Below are 7,273 nucleotides of genomic sequence, written 5' to 3'. Positions count from 1 at the left end.
ATAAGTGGCCACCTCCCTATGAAGCGTTACACAATGATGATGACGCAAAACAGGGGAATTCAAACAGACAACGACAGAAGAACCAGAACGACAGGAAGCGGAAACAAACTGACAGAAAGCAGACTGGCTTTAAAGCCATGAAATGGCAGAAGCAAAAAACACACAGAGGAGAGTTAGTTAGACGTAGAAGCTAAGAGCAGAGAATGGAGAGAAGAAGTCGAGCTGACCTGAAGGCAGCATCGAGCCAGACAGAGCCAGAGAGAGTCAAAGAGTCTGGGTACTCCAGAGAAAGCTTGAGAGGTTCAAGCGAGCTCCTCGGCATAGGCCTGTCATGTATGAGTCTCATATTGGGCTCATACTATTGTGACCAGTGGAGGTCAAGTTTCAGTAAGGAGAGTCTGTGTACTCCAATACTACTGATTCATATCTATTGAGTGAGACTCAAATTGAGCTCACTGTTGTAAAAACTCTGCTTTGAAAACATAATATAGAGACCACCACTAAAGGCTGGACCAGGAGACGTAGCCTAGGAGCATCGGGTCAACTCCTTATTAAACTTGTTGTGTTTATATGTTTGCCTGTTATGTTTTCTCTAACTGCCTCAGTGTCTATGTATTTCGCAATATTATCGATCCATTGCATAAAGTAACACAGGCACATCCATGCACATGAGTCTATAGTACCTTTAATTCTTTGTCCTGGATAAATTCCAGATCAACCATTGGTGTTGGTGTCCCACAATGGCGTTGTTATTGAAACCTTTAGCTTTTGCATGTTGTAGTGATTCCATCTTGTCTAGGCAATTCCCATACTTTCTTGTAACATGACATACAATCTCTCATGAGATTCATCATAGGAAATTATCAAGGGAGTCTTGAGGTGTCCCACCTCCACCCTTTCCAAAACAAGGGAAACCAAAGGCTTTCACCTCCATCCTGAATCAATCATCTGAATTAGCAATAATAGAATCCAGAGGTTGACACCACTACCCTCAAAATTAGCAATGAGGGAATCCAGAGGTTGACACCTCCACCTTCAAGGGAATCTAGAGACTTCTGTCTCCACCCTGAAATTGTCAATAAGGGAATCCAAAGGTTGATACCTCCACCCTCAAGGGAATTTAGAGACTTATGTATCCACCTTGAAATCAAAAATAAGGCAATCCATAGGTTGATACATCCATCCTTAAGGGAATCCAAAGACTCATGTCTCCACTTTGAAATCAACAATAAGGGGATCCAAAGGTTGATACCTCCACCCTCAAGGGAATCCAGAGACTTATGTCTCCACCTTGAAATCAATAATAATGGAATCCAGAGATTGATACCTCCATCGTGAAGGGAATCTAGAGACTTATGTCTCAAAATTCCAAAACATAAGTACCTATATCAACATGATTGCTCATAATCAAATTATCATTGACACTTCCTGCCCTGACCTAATTACCTGAGTCACATTATATAATTGCTTTTACCACCATGCTAGAAGAATACTCCATACAGACCATGGGATTCCATAGAGACACAAGAATACTATACATATGCTCCTCATTCACTGAGTCAAGTAGTGTTATGCAGAACACATTACCCGAGATTGTTCCCAAAATCCTTAAATCACATGAACATCCTTATACATGATTTCCTAAATATACAATATCACATCACCCAACTAATGGTGATAACATACTACAACTAACCTTACTCGCCACCGTATATGCAGTCCTGTGCAAAATTAAAGAAAAGACAAACTTCCCAGGTCATAACCATAGGTTAGCAGACCTCCAAAATGTCAGGTAACACACACCTGCATTGTCAAGATATTTATCAAATAATATGTTGTACATCATTGTAGTTAATATGCAATCTGACCCACTGCCATGAGTAGGATACCACCATACTCATGGTCAATGGTTACACTCAGAGTGAGCTCCACCCCTAAGCCAGGGACCCAGGCATATTTACCATACCACATGCTTCACAATTTCAGACAATTGCATTAATTGATTACTTCTATCGAACTACAAGGATCATGCAGACATAAAATTACAAACACGATGCTAGTTGTATGGACAAGAATGGTCACTCTAAGAAAATGCTGACTGGTAACCCCAAGGTAGTACAACTATCGAAGGATTCAATATTGCTTCATAGTATTGTGTAGTGAAAGATAGAGATCTAGAAGACTTCCTCACAATGTTGGCATGGTTTTGATACATGGATAGATATGATCCACCTTCCAGACTCCTAACATTTGTTGTTATTTCAACTTTCACGAAGGAAATATTATGAGAAAACACGAACAACATTCAACAACGAGGAGTTGTGATTGAAATATGCACCATAGTCCACTGCAACTTAGCATTGACATCAATTACAATGGCTTAAACGTTTCCAGGTACATCTTTCATCCTTTAACACAAGGACCAACATGTCTTGACTAATAACTAGTTTTACTTGAAATGCGTACTCCATGAGGAATTTCAATATTATTGCATTCCATACTTGGCATTTTCCTAAAGCATGCAGAGAAAATTACAACATGAGTCCTAATAATAGATAATATTTCGACACTAAAGGTGGAAGACCTTTGTTAGATGAAACTGGTTACCGTACACCCTGATGTTGATTATAATATATTATAATAGCCTCATGGAAGTTATTGTCCTATATTATTATGAACAAATGTGAGTTAAACACTAGATGAGATTATGACTATAAGATACATTTACCTATGCAGATTTGACTTCATAATTTATATATTAGACAAAACAATCAAATGGGATTGACATGTAATTATTAGAAAGAATTATATAGCAATATACGACAGTAACCAAAGAAAGGGGCTATTTAGAAACATGGGAAAAAGAATAGATTACAAATGAATGAAAAATATATATATATTATTTGAGTGAGAAGTTAAGAATGATTAAGTGTTGCAACCCCAAAACCTCAACCAATATTAAATTGACATCATCAAGTGAGAAGAGGTAGCATATCACATCTAGAAAAGCATAAAATATTACATAAGAAAGACACGTTATCCAAGATAAGAAAGGATATCTTAGACCCAAAATACAACTTGCAATGAATGATGATCAAGGTTGGCATAAAATCATAGTGCTGAAATTGAGATTGACTAGGGAAGATGTTCCAGTTCGTGGATAGTGTAAACACATGTCGAAAAACCATGAATGCAACTTCTAAAGTGAAGGTGATTGGAATACTTTTCCACAACATATGTTTATGGACACCCAACTGCTAGAGTGATACTATTAGATCATGAAAACATGAAATTTGGAGAAGTAATTTCTCTCAAAAGTTTGTGTTTGTGCATTATATTAAAACACATTTAATAATAGAGACTAGAAGAAAATAGTTTGATTTGGTAGCAGGTAGTTCAAGTTTTTTTTTCCCCTATAGAATAATCCAATTGTCTCCCTCTTGCAAGTCAATCATGTTCCTTTTGATGCATTTCCTTTCAAAAACATTCTCAATGTTCTTCTTTTTCCTTTCTTTTCCAATGCATTCTTCAGTGGCATGGGAAACCTCCATGTTTCTAGTTCTTCATAGTACCAACCCATTTATAAGTTTTAAATCTCATTTAATAACTATTATTAAGCCCTAGAATGTGGTATATTAATGCTTTTCCCTTCAACCAAACCCAAAAGAAAACTTGAGATTGGACTATCTCATGATTTAATAAGGAGAAACACATGGTTAGGTTATGACATATAAGTGTAAGAAGACTTATGAGAAAAATCCTTCTCTAGAATGTTCCTATGAGGTAGATAGAACTATATAAATAAGTATAAATGATGTAATAAGGTGTCTTGTGAAGTGCATTGTAATAAGAACTTTGCTAATTGGAGGTTGCCCCCTTGAAGAGGTAAGCAAACATTTCTCTCACCAATAAAGGTAAAACATTTTATGGTATTTTGGTTCTTTTATTATTTATTGTTGTTGTAAGCTACCATTCTGCAGTTAATATGGATAAATTTTATTATTTTTGCTTCATGAATTCCAATGTACTAATAAAGAACACCATAGACATGGATCTGTATAGAGTAAAATTGCCACAAGTGGAAGAAATTAATGCCACCAATATTTGCAATGGATCAAAGAGCGTCCTTTAAAGTTATTAGAAATTTACTCGCTTACTTTTGAGCTTTACATGAGAAAACAAGACAATTTTTTCTCACTTTGTAGGCTTTGGAGAGACAACTTAATGTAGAGGTAGATCACTAAGATAGTTCATCGATGTTTGATAAGAGATTTCATAAAAGTTTGTAATCTACCTCCACCCAAGTCACCTTTGGAAAAGCTTGTCTGGAGAGTGAATAATACAGAGGACAAGACTTCGTGTGCCCTAGATTTCAACATACCATGGTCAGATCTTTCAGACATGGAGGATAGGAAAGTTGGATTGCTTATTGTTTTTTATGGTCACAATGTTGCTAAAGCAAGTGAACTAGCAACAAAATTCCTTCATGATTATTTTCCCCTCCACGTGCACTTCCTTATTTATAGGTTTCATTTTGGTGAATTTTCTGTTAGATTAAAGGATATTTATGAAGGGTTTCCATAAGCAGGGAAAATTCCTATAATGGGCCCAAATGTTATTATAAACATCTAAAATTATGCACATTCACCCAATGAAACTGGAAAAATCATTATTTTTCATAACAATGGTTGCCTCGTTGTTTGTACTTCACCAGTATGTGGATAGGAAGGCCATAATGTCTGAGTTGATCATACATGTTGTGTTAGAGGAAGAGAGAAAATGATGGAAATTGTATTCCAAGGAAAATCTCAGAAAATATTGATCCATTTAGTAGGCAAAACCACATCAAGTTGAGAGCATGATGGTTCAACTAAATGGCATTGGTGTAAATGCTCCAAAGAATGTTCATGACCAGAGGTTGTTCGCTCTAATACCAAAAGAACAATGTATAGAAAATTTATTTGGGAGAAGTGGTCAGTAATTTGTTCAAGCCAATGAATCCCTCTGCTAATATATATTAACAAGAAAAAAATGGGTAACATAAGTTGGCCCAGATTTATATTTAAATTTAAAGTTAGCACAAGGAAATTCAACATGCACCCACATAACAAGAATGAACCTCTTGCTGAAATGATATGTTAAATTTTCTATTCCGTAAGAAAATATTATTGAACTTTGGTAACTGAAGGATTCATGTTGTAATTAACGCAGAGGCATGTGAAATGCAAAAAAAAGGAATGTACACTCGTTATAGCAAGCAAAGGGTGGGCAGATACTGTAATATATTATGGGAGCGTATGTGTCTCTCTTTCTTAACAATAACTAGAACTAATTTTCAAAGAGGAAAGAACAAAAAAAAGGCCGCTAGTTAGAGAGTGACTTGAAATTCTTTTCCAATAGATTTGCTAGATACATCCACTATTTCTCCCTCCTTGAACAATGCCTAGAACTTCAATCTTTGATTTAGTTCAAATCCATCCACAAAAGTTAACCTCAATCCCTATAAATTCCTTGTACGAATGGTCCCCACCTTATTGAGATGGCCCATCTCAAGCTTAGTGAGCTTCTTGGCCCTAACTCACCTGTAACCTATGTGAACAACTTAGTACCCATCTGTTGATTCTGTCTTAATTTGTACAACAATATTTCCCTCATGAAAACCCACCACAGTCATAGGTACATACTTACCACCAGACTTGAAATATGACATCATCCCCAATTTGGTGCCCATTACTCCAACCCCTTCTTCATATGAGACCATTGAAATGAATCATCTGCAACCTATTGATGAATATGATGCCTTGTATTCTCTTATTGGAAGGGTAACTGTAGATTTGATATATGGTGACTGCCAAAGGGAAATCCAACCTTCAAACCTCACTGAAATGAATGAATGGCTACCTCCTTGGAACAAAACTATGCTCAATTCTCGTTGGTAATTACCAATGATAAAACCATCATCGTCTTAACTCATTGGTATGATTTTGACCCTCCCATCATTCTAGTAGTTAGGGAAGATTGTTAACTTTTAGGTTGTGCACACATCAGATGTTTAAGCCCTTAATCTTAATTCCTCTTGTGATAGAGCCCAATAGATCCAAGTGTTGAACCTGGAAGCTATGACACCACTTGTAACACACCCCCTTACATAATTAGGGATGGTCACTATGTTAACCCGAGATTATTTTTGTGGTTCAAAGAGCAATCTCTTTCCATTTGCTTGAGGATTTTCTTGACCATAACATTTCAAGAGTATTTACATTTCCTTGTGATAAAGTTATAACTTTGGTTCAATTTTTGCATTTCAACAAACATGCTCCTGTTGTGTTGACCTTCTCTTTAATCAGTATGTCTCCATGAAAGGCTGAGCTCTCATGTGCCAAAGAAGAATCTTGTGAAGGGTAGGTAATTGAAATTTGAATATCAAACTACATAAGTTAGCTACATTTAGTTGTACTTAAATATTTCAATTTGCAACTTGATTCCAATTGAGCCCACACTTCATCATTATGATCATGGTGTATAATATTGGGGACAAATAGATCAGTGATCAAAACAATATGTAGTACAAATCAACAGTCCAGTCTATATATGGTATTAATTGTACCTCTACAACAAGCATACATTGATTGTGGGATATTTTGCAATCAGGGTTATGTTTCTAGAGAATGGGTAACATTAAATTCCCTTATCTTGGGAAAAATTTAAGGTAAGGAAACATCCTTTTGTACAACATGACTAGAAAATAATAGCTTAAGGAGCGTACTACTTGAACCACATTAAGTTGAACATACTCCACTTTGTCCACTATTGTTCTACCAACAACACAACAAGCAACTTAGAAATTGTCAACACCATTAGTTATGTTCCAATAAGGGTACTTTTGACAATTAACTCTTGGATCATGGCTCAAAGGCATGGATTAGCTCAGACTATTGTAGTGGTCATAAAAAATCATCAAGAAAAAGTATTAGGTCAATGCCTGCCAAAATGAGTAATAGGATGAACAACATGGTACAAGGTTGGAAGCTCCCGATACAGATGTCTTTGTTATTACATAAGACAAACAAACCATTTATGTAGATGAAAATCTTGGCAAGATCATTGGACTTACCAGAAAGATGAATTATGGTATTTCTGCCTAGGTAAGTAACAAGTATGATAGAGTTATTTATGATGATATTTTCCCATATTCAAATGCAGAATTGACAAAAGCGAGATAGGTCTTTCAGACTACACTTTGATCACTTTCTTTTGACGAATGTCATAGATA

This window comes from Pinus tabuliformis, chromosome 9 (genome assembly GCF_031772625.1).
Source record: "Pinus tabuliformis cultivar Carrire ecotype Pingquan chromosome 9, CPIR1, whole genome shotgun sequence".
In the NCBI taxonomy this organism is placed as follows: Eukaryota; Viridiplantae; Streptophyta; class Pinopsida; order Pinales; family Pinaceae; genus Pinus; species Pinus tabuliformis.
The sequence above is the reverse complement of the archived record's forward strand: the minus strand, read 5'-3'. Positions refer to the sequence as shown.